Below are 12,378 nucleotides of genomic sequence, written 5' to 3'. Positions count from 1 at the left end.
ATTCTCATATATGCCCTGGTGGGGGATGGAACCTGCAACCTTGGCATATCAGGACAATGCTCTAACCAACTGAACTACCCAACCAGGGCAGTTTCTTTCTTAATTAAGTCAATAATTTAATTATTTACTTATTGGCCAAGAAGGAAGGTATGTATATATGTATTTTTTAAGAAAGAATTTATGAACCGAGGAAATATGGGCAATTATTTGTTAACTGTCCATGATAGTACCTGTGCTTAAGTTTTGTAAATAGATTTTACATTGATAATGCCTTTTAGTTGCGAGCCATTGGTCTCCCTTTTGTTTTACCTACTGCTAAAATACTATGACTGAATGATATAACGTACTTTAAGCCAGTGATTATTAGTTGTGCCTACACACTACAATCACTTGGAGAATATATAGCAAATACTAATTCCTGGAATGCATCCCCAGAGAGTTTATTTAACTGGTCTTGGGTAGGACATCAGGATTGTTCTTGTTGTTGTTTTAAATTTTTAGGTGAATCTAATGTGTAACCAAAGTTGAAAACCATGGCTTCACATTCCTCAAAGGCCAATTAATAGTTTAGAAGAATAGAATGTCCAGATTTAAAAATTGAATCTTTAATTTACTTATTTGGTTATTTGTCTTTACATTGGAGGGTACATATTTGTTGAGGGCAGGAACTATGCCTTATCTTGATATTCTCACAGCCTAGCATAGAACTTGGCATACAGTCACCCAATAAAATTTTTTTGAATGAATAAAGAAATGGTAAGACTTGGTAATTGTTTGGACATGGGATGATACAAGTAGTGGAATTAAATATGTATCCTTTTCAAATGTACTTATTTATTGTGCATATGGAACCCTGAGGAGCAGTTGGGTCTCGGCTCTGCTCTCTTCTTCATAGGGGCAGACTGTGAGGGAGGGGGATATGTCCTGAGGGGAAAAAAAAACTTCAGCATATGTATAGGCAATAAAATCCTGAGAACGGACAAAAGACATGCTCACCCTTCCCAAGTAGTTTCTGTTTAATAAACAGGGATTATTGTACTGATTTTGTTTATGTTTTCTGGGGGCCATCTAATTTGTGCTCTAGAAGCAAAGGCTTTAATAGCCCAGTTGGTGGTATTTGGATTTTTTTTTAACTGACAGGTTGGTATAAAGTTACATGGGAATAGGAATTTTGCCGTTCTTTATTCTAGAGGGCACTGACTCTAGAACTCAAGAAAGGTTTGTACACTGGCTCTGAAGAAATTCCCTACACCTACACCTGCCTCTTCTGTTGGTTACTTTATTGTGCTACTTACTAACATTTGGAGAGAACTTGCAATTACTAAGATAAAGAATTTTCCCTCTGCCCCAAGCACAATACTAAAAAAAACTTTTCTGAAAATGGAAATAAACTGAATAGAAGCAAAATCTTTGTTGCTATAACTTAAAGACTAATGTTTTGGGTTTAAGAAGAGAAAATAAAATTAAGATACATTTGAGGCTCAGCTCTGCACCCAAAAATGTGTAACAGGCTCATTGTGGCTGTTGCAGCCAAGGTTAGGTCAGAGGCTGATTCTGCAGATGGGCACCATAATGCTTTTCTTGCCTTTGACTCACCTTCTCCATTGTTGCTCTATAGTGTTCATAAGTTGAATATCAGTACACAGAGAAGAATTCGTCCAAGGATAAAAGGTATCCAGTCATCAGTTGACAAAGCCATTCCAATAGTGTACAGCAAATATCCTAATATAAGGAGAATGATAAATTCATGGCGCTAAATTAAGAAATTCCTACATGCTGAATCTCTGTGTCCTGGTGCTTTAATTAAGGACACATGGTCTCCCAGACATGGCGGATTTTTGCTGATGGCAGGAACAAGAGAGAATTACAAACACCATTTAAAGACTGACCAAAGAACTCGTTTTGAAAGGACGTGGTTTTCAATATAATGTTCATTTGTACTCATAATGAGCATGACTGGTCAAACTAGTCTTCTGCCCTGTCTAGTTTCATGGAGATATTATAAAGAAGATAATGTTCTAGGGTAATCTAGGATATCTTCCATGAGATATCCTCCAAAAAAGACAATGCCTAGCTTCTTTATGGCTTTAGGCCATGAAGTTTATTGGACAAATCCCAGTTAACTTATTTTAAAACTAGGATATACCCTATTTTACTGAGTCATGCTATGGGTTACCTGAAACAAAAATACAATTTGTACATCTTTCTGAAACATCATTTTCACTACATGACAAGTCATTTTCTACTTCTATAAAAAGAAACATGGTTGGCCCTGGCCAGCTAGCTCAGTTGGTTAGAGCATTGTCTGGGTACACCAAGTTGTGGGTTTGATCCCTGGTCAGGGCACATACAATAAACAACCAATGGATGCATAAGTAAGTGAAACAACAAAGAAACCTCTCTCTCTCTCTCTCTCTCTCTCTCTCTCTCTCTCTCTCTCTCTCTCTCTCTCCTTTCTCTTCCTGTCTAAAACTATTAGATAAAAAAAATTTAAGTACAACTACCCCATGATCCAGCAATTCCACTTATGACTATTTATCCAAAGAAAACAAAAAAGCTAATTTGAAAAGATATATGAACCCCCATGATTACTGCAACATTATTTATAATAGCCAAGATGTGGAAACATCCTAACTGTCCATCAATGAATAAATGGATAAATTATGATACATTTAGCATAGTGCCCTAAAAAGTAACATTTACCCCTCACATTTAAGAACTAACACTCACTTAGTCTTGAGAATGATGTGTGTGAGGGAGCTGTTAATGAGTCCAGAAGGGAGATGCATGGGCCTCAAGGAAGGCAGTATTAATAGAAACTAAGACAAGTGTTGTTCAAGACAAACGAATAGGCTTTTATGACTCATGGTATATGGGTATTGGGGTCAGCTGGCTTGGATGACTGGTTTTATCATAGCTACATTTTCTAAGATTGGGTACACAGGGTGAAATAGTTTCTAGGAGGAAGAATTCAGTTGTAGACATGTCAGGGCTGAAATGCTTATACAGATCTAGGTGGATGGGTCTAGTGGGCAACATCTCCAACTTGAGACAGATGAAAGGGCTGGTACAGATGCAGTTGCATGAAGGTTTTTTCCTTCCTCCAAGCTGTGGAGCAAAGTTTGTTCCTCTCCCGCTCAGCTACACAGGTTGAATTAACCAAAGCAATGGTTATGGAGAAGCCTAGTCCCCTGCTGGCTGGGTGAGAATTGGTGAGACAGTGTTACACATTGCTGAACCAGGACCCAGGCATGCTACACAGATTTTATGGAAAGAACTCTTCTCATGTCCATGGGGAATTGGATTCAAATGGATAGCCAGCAGATGTGGTCTATGGACAGAAAGAAATCCATAGGAAAATGATGTCATGGAACTTCACTGATTGCCACACTCAGATTTGCTATGTTGATGTTCATGCCACTCTGAATGATGGTGTGTTGGTCCAGGTGATTGGGGTTGTTGTGTAATAACAACCAAGCTTTGAGAAAATTCATGCAGGCATTTGTCCTTGCTCCTGAGGGCTGTGTTGCAAATAAGTTATATGTTCACAGTGACACCAGGATGAGGTCTGGTGGTTTTGCCACTGAGCCCCAGGAGGAATCGAGGAAGAAGTAGAGGAACCTGAAGAAAGCAGGCACCTGAGGTGGTAGCTGGTGATTCTGGAACTTTCTATGATCAGGCTGTCAGCAATGACTTGAAAGAACATGTAGAGGAAACTGTTGCTGAATCAGAGCCTGGTCTGACACGACCCTGGCCTGCAGTGACCGTGGAATGCTGCGGATGGCTCGTTGAAACACGAGAAAAACATACACAAAGACAACCAGGTCCTGTGGGGAAATAGGGATGGAACGGCCACTCTCTCTAGTGGGGAACGCCATGGCCACCCTCCCTAGGGGAGAGCAAGCCATTCTCCCACCTGAGCAGGCTTTTATTGGGTTTGTTTACACAGGAATTCAGGTAAAGGTCATTAATCATTGCCAGGAAGTAAGGATCAAACAATAGATAACAAAGAAGTCTGAGGGCCTATTTTGAGTCAGGGTCAGATAGCTAAAGAGCTATAAAACTTTGAGGAACAAACTTACTTCTTGCTTGGACCTCTATCATTTCATTGAGAGCATTCTAAACAAAGCAGGTTTCACAGGATTTTACATATTCTTTCTTAGGCCTGATCACCTGGGGAACCCGTCCTTTCCAGCATAGGGCTGCACCACACTCCCTCATTGTTTCAGGTTTAGGTGGAGCAAGGGAAGTAAGCCAGCCAATAGATTAGGAGATTTTCTTGCAGACAATGAGAACTCAGGCTTTGTCAAAGCCGAGGGGCCAGGGTCCATCACCCCCTTTTGCTGTAGCCCCTGAAGTCCTTCCTTGGGGGTCTCCCACATGATCGTGCCTGTCTTAGATCATTCCCCCTTGAGAAATTTTACCTGTCATTGGCTAACTGACCAAGCATTGGGGGCCAGGCAGGGTGAAGTAAAAGGAGCAGAAGTGGTGCTCCTGCCAGGGAGATAAGCTTTTGTCTCCTTGCTGGCTTACGGTCCAAGGTCGCTCCCTCAGCCTTAGCCTTGGTAGGGGTTACAGATTCTGATACCAGGCAGGGAAGTTCCCAACATGGTCCTGAACTAGAACTGGAGCTAGAACCTGTATCTGAAATCCAAGAGGGAAAGTGTGAGCCAGTATTGGGAGAAACTGCTCCTGAGGATGCTCAGAAGAGTTCTTCTCCAGCACCTACAGACACAGCTCAGATGGTACAGGGAGACTGGAGGACATTTTCCTGGGCATCTGTGACCAATAAGAACCTTACACACAATGGAGCTCTTCCAAATACTGAGATACCATCTCATGTTGTTAAAGTACCAGCTTCCCGGCCTCACCCAGAGCCTAAGCCTGAATTTCAGATTCCACTGTACAGGTATCAGAGGGATCAAAGATTTCATGAACAATGAATGAACAATGAATAAATATTTCTCCCCACAGGGGACCTAGACCAATTTGTGAGGCTGGTGAGCAAGGTGGTGTTGAACCCTGAAGAACTGCAAGTCATCCAGATGGTCAACAACTACTCTTCATTGGCAATCCACTTCATGAGGTGGATAAGCCAGAGCTTAAATATTTATTTCATTTCATTTCATTTTATTGTTGTTCAAGTACAGTAGTCTGCATTCACCCCTTCATTCCCCCCTAAATATTTTTTTCAAAATTATGGGAATATGGTGGAGCTGTGCCTGAACAGTGTTGGGAAACTACCCAATTTTGGTTTCCTTGTGTTTGATGATTCTGAGCCTGTTGAAAATGTCCTTAGCAACAGGCATATCATGTTTGGAGGTGAGGTCCATATGAATATGGAAAAGAAGAAGACTCAAACTGCCTGGGAAGGGGACCAGCGAGGTAACTGCCTATGAGGACCCAGATACCCTCCAGGTGGCCTAGCTGGTGAAATGAGAGGCCCTCCCTGTGGAGGCATGGTGCCAAAACCAGGATTTGGGGTGGGAAGGGGAATTGCTCCAAGGCAGTAAATTGCTCTTCACTGATCTTCACGCAGCAATACAAACTCCCACTCCTGCAGAATGGTGAATTTCACCAATCACCTTTAGTATCTTGCAGTGTGACCCCGGTCTCTTATAAACTGCTTAAGTTTGTACAATTTTATTTTTTGTGTTAATGGTGTGTGTTCCCTCCCCTCTCTTCTCCTCTACTCACCTTTTAGTCCTTCACTTCCAATTTTGTGGAATGATATTTTAAGAAAAATGGATTTTAAAAGAAGGGGAAAAAAGACTGAATTTCTTTGCTTTACTTTGCATATATAGACTGGATTTTTTTTAAAACAGCCATTTCCCCAAAGTAATGTGTCTTATTTATTACTGACATTTGGTATGTTTTATTCATTGGGATATTTCTTATTTTCTACTTGTATCAAAGCCTTTGAGAAATACAAGATTTGATAACATTTTGAAAGCAGGAAAAACCCAAATTGTTTCTTCTTTGGAGAGACATGACTACCTTCTGGTGTGGAGAAACTGCCATTGGAAAAATTGACAATTTTGATTCTTGCTAGTATGGTTAAAAACAGAATGAAGTTTTTTTCTTTTGATATAGATCACAAAACAATGATAAAATCCACTGTTTTTACCTTGAAATTTAAATTGAGATAGGTTTTAAATATCTAGAATGCAACTGATATGTTTTTCTTGAGCTGTTAGGTTTTTTTGAAATAGAGGTTTTTTTCATGTTTAATTTGTATTTGTAAAAACACACAAATAAAATACTAAAACCACCATCACAATTTGAATAACACAAAACCAGAGCAAAATTGTTGTGCCTTCTATGTATCTTTGATTCCAGCCTTGGCAATTGTCTATAAACAAAAGTAATTTTTTAAAAGCCTAGCTTTAAGAAAGAAGAAAGAAAAAAGAAAAGAAAAGAAAAGAAAAGAAAAGAGAAAAGAGAAAAGAAGAGAAAAGAAAAAAGGAAAAAGAAAAGATAGAAATGGCTGCCAGCATACAGAAAGTAGTTGAGGCTATGGAATAGGCAAGATCACTCTGAAAGAATATGCAGAGAGCAATAAAGAGAATCAAGCACAGGACTTGGTGGCCTACTGCCTGGTTGTTTAACCCCCAAGTCTTCTGTAAGGCAGCGGGCCATATTAGCTATTATTCTCTACTAAATTTCTCCCTATATAGGAAGGCTAAATATATACTCACTTCCGGTCATCTGACTCTACTCCAAGAAAACAGAAACCATCTCTATTGTTTGTTGCAGCTGTAGTGCCTGTCACATAGTAGCTACACGGATACTTCTTCAACAGAGCGATTCTGAAACAAATTGAGCATAGTTACTACCAGAATGAAAATTAATTTTTTTTTTTGGCTAGCGGAGTTGAAGTCCTATGATTATATGAGAAAAATATCACTCATTTAAATTCTGTGTGCAATTATTGGCTAGAAACAATGACAAAGGTTGAGAAGTAGGGTGTGGGAGGCAGAAAGACAGACACAAACCTGAAACTCCACAGCACCTTTTAGACATGTGAGTTTTTCACAATCAGTGAGGAAGCTCTTGGTTACTCCTAATTTAACTATTGCTGGCATTTCAGATATTTCCTCATTGGTGTTCCACAGAATGCTCAACTCCAAAGAACTGCTTCACAAACAGAAAGTTTGGGAAATGCTAACTATTTAGCTCTCTGCAAGCTCTGGAAAATTTTACAATGAAGACTTTTGCATGTGAAACCTAATGTTCCCCCAAATCACCTGGCCATTGAACCACTTTCCACCAAAGACCTTTTAAAATCTTGCAGAACTCACACCCTTGGGAACACATCTTCCAAGTTTTATTCAAATGTTTTCCATAGGCTTGGCACTACTTAATAAGATCATTCTTTGACACCAAACATCTTAATAGAAAACAGAGCAAGCTTTCCTATCTGGTGGACCAACAGTTTCCTCTGGCATAAGTTAAGGAAAATATGAAAGATTTTATAATTCGGGTGTAAAACCCAGTTTGTTGTAGTGAAAGAATTTTGGAATTGGGCAGATCTGTACCTGATTCCAGAGTGATAAAGAACATGGGAGCTGGGGCTGCACTGGGTTCAGATTTTGCCTCTGCCACTTTCTAACCATGTGACCTTAAGCACATTGCTTAATCACACAGATCATATCTCTCCCTCTATACAAGGGAGATGCTATCAGTAGTGTTTACCTTATGAAGGTTATATTACCCAGCACATTGCAAGTGCTCAACTATTTCTCTTATGTTACTTTGAATTTTGTATTTATTAGATTGTTACAGCATTCTAATAAAATCATTTTAAATGATGGGGAGCATTCTGGTCAAATAAAGTATCTAATTTAAAACAGATTGGGAAATTAGCAAACATTTTCTGAGGATAACAGGCATTACTCTACAGATTAAGCTGAGAAAGAGATATGTAAAATAAACTGCATTTTCAAGAATACTGTACAAACTTTCAGAAGAGAACACACTTCCAGAACAATGAGATAGTAATCATTAAAAAAAAACCTCCAAGTTTATTTACCTGGGATTAAAAAGAGGTTTTCTAGCAAAGATGAAGAAACAGTTTCATAGATAGGTATTCTTCAAACAAACAAAAAACCCCAAAGTCACCAGAGAAAAAATAACACCTTTTTTTCTTTCTGTTATAAGGAGAAGTTAATACCACAGGCATTTCCAAGAGGAGTCCATTATTGCACCCCAGATAGTATTTTTACTACTTGAGCGTATGATGTTAGTTGCACACATTCAAACTTGTTTTAGAAATCATTTTCAAAATCTGTAAACAAATACTAATAAGGTATTAAGTAAGTAATTTGGAAATAAGCATTTATAATATAATAAAATATATGCACTTAATTGATTGTTTTTCAATTAGTATTTATAGCCCCTTATCTTCTCATTTGGTTTCACCTGCTCCTAATTTGCTAGAATTGAAAAATACTATCTAAGAGGATAATTATAAACTCCCTCATGGTTCAAATCTCCCGACAAAATGCTTACTTTTAGCCATTTATTAAGACAAGACTGTGTACTTTTAGGGAATAATTGTTGATTTTTATTAAAAAGTTTCATGAAAGAAAACTTGAAAATAGAGAGCAAGTGAAAGAATAGTAAAGGAAAACATGAATGACAAAATGTTCACAGCAATGACAATTGCAGAGGCACTGAAAAAAGCCATGAGTTATACTATCTTTTTAGGAATTTTAAGTAGAAACAGTTCAGAAAAATTTGTTACTTTTTGGAAGTACCCCCATTTCCAAATAAAATCAAAGCACCAGCCCTGACTTGGTAGCTTAGTTGATTGGTGTGTTGCCAGGTAGTTTGACCCCATCTCTGGTGTGGAGAGTGGAGGGAGAGGCGTAAGGGAAGCAACCAATGTATGTTTCTCTCTGACACAGATATTTCTCCCTGACTTCCCTCCTAGCTCTCTCTGTAAAATCAACAAACATATCCTTGGGTGAGGTTTAAAAAAATTAAAGCACCAAAGGCTATGTGTTGTTGATGCTTAAAACAATCCCAAGAAATTACCCTTAAGATCAGGAGAGGACTCTCTGGTGAAGCACATCTTCCTGATAGCGTTGTTGTAGTGACAACCTGCAACTTTATACAGCTTCAGAACTAGTCACTTCAAGATATCCCTCTGTGGTATGTAGGTTAATTTGAGCTAAAGGCCACGGAGACCCTGCAGGCTCAACAGAAAAATCTGCCTTCCTCTTATACCTAGGAGAATTTAAATTAGGGGACTTTCCTGTAAGAGTTATCACCAGAAATAACTTTTTTATGACCCAACAATGGGGCAGGGAAAACTAATTACTGAATACCTGATCTTATTGTCTTGAGATGCACCTTCCTCCCCTCTGAAGTCTCAAGCCACCCTACCTCATCCTTAGCTGAAATGGTTTTATATACCTCATTTTCTTTTTTGTTTGTTTCTGGATCTCTCATGTATGTGGGGTCTCTGACTCAAGTGTGCCCATATGTATGTATGTAATTAAATTTGGTTATTTTTCTCTTGTTCATCTTTCTCATGTAGATTTAATTATTAGACCAGCAGAAGAAGTAGAGGAAAGTTTCTTTCTCCCCCACAACCTCCTATCATGAGGGCTCAGAAATAGTGCACTCAGGATATCTTTCCTTTTTGATAAATTCAGGACATAAATGTTTTTGAAATCTCTAGTACCTTTCTTCTGTGTCATATGAATAGTGATAGAAGATAAATTCAGACATCACTTCAAAAATTTCTAAAAAAGCACTGTGACCAGTTAAGATACTATATTTTCTAATACCTTTAAAGTTAATGAATATTCTGAGAACTACAATCATTACAATGCTTGATAAGAAGAAGGAACTCTTTTAAGGAATTTTAAGTTCACATAAAGGAGACCTTGGTTTCAAGAGAAAAGTAAAAAACTTCTGAAGCATTTTATATGAAACTTTTATTTCATTTACTTATATAAATAGTGGCTCTTAGGCAACAAATTAGAAGACACTTTAAGAAACAAACAAGAAAAGAAACTAGGGGAAAAATTCCATTTACTATAGCAATAAGAAAAATAAAGTACCTAGGAATAAATTTAACCAAGGAGGTAAAAGACCTGTACTTGGAAAACTATAGAACCCTGAAGAAAGAAATTAAGGAAGATACAAAAACATGAAAGCATATACTGGGTTCATGGATTGGAAGAATTAACATCATTAAAATGTCCATACTACCCAAAGCAATCTATAGATTCAATGCAATTCCTATTAAAATACCAATGACATATTTCACAGATCTAGAACAAATATTTCAAAAATGTATATGAAATTAAAAAAGACCCTGAATAGCCTCAGAAATCTTGAGAAAAAAGAACAAAGTGGAGGAATCACAATACCTGATATCAAAGTATACTACAAGGCCACTGTAACCAAAACAGTCTGGTACTGGCTGACACATAGTACAGACAGACTCATAGACCAATGGAACAGAATAGAGAGCCCAGATGTAAATGCATAGCTCTGCAGTCAATATTTGACAAAGGAGGCATAAGCATACAGTGGAGTAAAAATAGCCTCTTCAATAAATGGTGTTGGGACAACTGGACTGGTACATGCAAAAAAAAAAGAAAGAAAGAAAGAAACTAGACCACCAACTTATACCATACACCAGAATAAACTCAAAATGGACCAAAGACTTAAATATAAATCATGACACCATAAAAGTCCTAGAGGAAAACATAGGTAAGAAATTTTCAGATATCCCTCTTAGCTATATTTTGCCGATATATCTCCTAAGGCAAGGGAAATCAAGGAAAAAATAAACAAATGGAACTATGTCAAATTAAAAATCTTTTTTAAAAAATGATTTTATTTATTTATTTTTAGAGAGAGGAGAAGAGGGGAGAATGTGAGGGAGAGAAGCATCGATGTGTGAGAGTGCTCACACACTGGTTGCCTTTCACACACCCCTGACTGAGAACCCAGCCCACAAACCAGGCATGTGCCCTAACTGGAATCAAACCAGCAACCTTTTGGTTTGCAGTCCAGCACTCAATCCACTGAGCCACACCAAACAGGGTTAAAAAGCTTCTGCACAGCTAAAGAAACCATTATCAAAATGAAAAGGGAACAGAGCATATGGGAGAACATATTTGCCAATGATCCACCAGACAAAGTTTAATCTCCAAAATATACAGAGAACTCATATGATTCAACATCAGGAAGACAAACAATCCAATTAAAAATGGGCAAAGAACCTAAACAGACACTTCTCCAAGGAGGACATACAGACAACCCATAGACACATGAAAGGATGCTCAACATCACTAGCCATTAGAGATGAAAATTAAAATCACAATAAGATACCACTTCACGCCAGTCAGAATGGCCATCATAAACAAAGCAACAAATAACAAATGTTGGCAAGGGTGTGGAGAAAATGGAACCCTAGTGCACTGTTGGTGGGATTGCAGACTTGTGCAACCACTATGGAAAAGAGTGTGGAATTTCCTCAGAAAACTAAAAGTGGAAATGCCTTTTGACCCAGCAATTCCACAGCTAGGATTATATCCTAAGAACCCTGAACACCAGTACAAAAGAACTTATTCACCCTAATGTTCATAGCAGCACAATTTACAATTGCCAAGTGCTGGAAGCAACCCAAGTGTCCATCAGTAAATGAGTGGATCAGAAAACTATGGTACATTTACACAATGAAATACTATGCAGCAGAGAGAAAGAAGGAGCTCCTACTCTTTGAGACAGCATGGATGGAACTGGAGAGCATTATGAGAAGTGAAATAAGCCAGGTGGTGAAAGACAAATACCATGTGATCTCATCATTAACAGGAACCTAATCAACAAAATGAGCAAGCAAGCAAAGTGTAGCCTAAGACACTGAAATTGAGAACAGGCTGACAGTGATCAGAAGGGAGAGGGGATGGGATAAAGGGAGAAAAGGGGAAAGGGTTTATAGGAACGATTATAAAGGACACATGGACAACAACAAGGGGGCGGTGGAAACAGGGGAGGGAGGCTGGGGTAATGGGGAGGGGTGAGGGGAAAAGGTAGAAACTGTACTTGAAAAACAACAATAAAAAAAGTAATAAAAAATCCACAATGAAATATCACCTCATACATGTCAGGATGGCTATCATCAATAAATCAATAAACAAGTGCTGGTGACATTTTGAAGAAAGGGAACCCTAGTGCACTGTTGATGGGAATGCAGACTTGTGCAGCCATTGTGGAAAACAGTATGGAATTTACTCAAAAAACTAAAAACGGACCTGCCTTTTGACCCAGCAATTCTACTACTTGGAATTATCCTAAGAATCCTGAATTGCCAGCTCAGAAGAACTTATGCACCCCAGTGTTCATAGCAGCACA

At 38.4% G+C, this 12,378-nt stretch overlaps 1 pseudogene; it reads left to right on the top strand.

The window, feature by feature from the left end:
* Positions 1–3,152: 3,152 nt before the first annotated feature.
* Positions 3,153–5,513, top strand: LOC123806489 (annotated as a pseudogene).
* Positions 5,514–12,378: the final 6,865 nt, after the last annotated feature.

The sequence above is a fragment of the Phyllostomus hastatus genome, unplaced genomic scaffold (assembly GCF_019186645.2).
Source record: "Phyllostomus hastatus isolate PE091 unplaced genomic scaffold, TTU_PhHast_1.1 phas_scaffold_385, whole genome shotgun sequence".
In the NCBI taxonomy this organism is placed as follows: Eukaryota; Metazoa; Chordata; class Mammalia; order Chiroptera; family Phyllostomidae; genus Phyllostomus; species Phyllostomus hastatus.
Note: the sequence above shows the minus strand (reverse complement) of the source record. Positions and strands in the feature narration are given on the sequence as shown.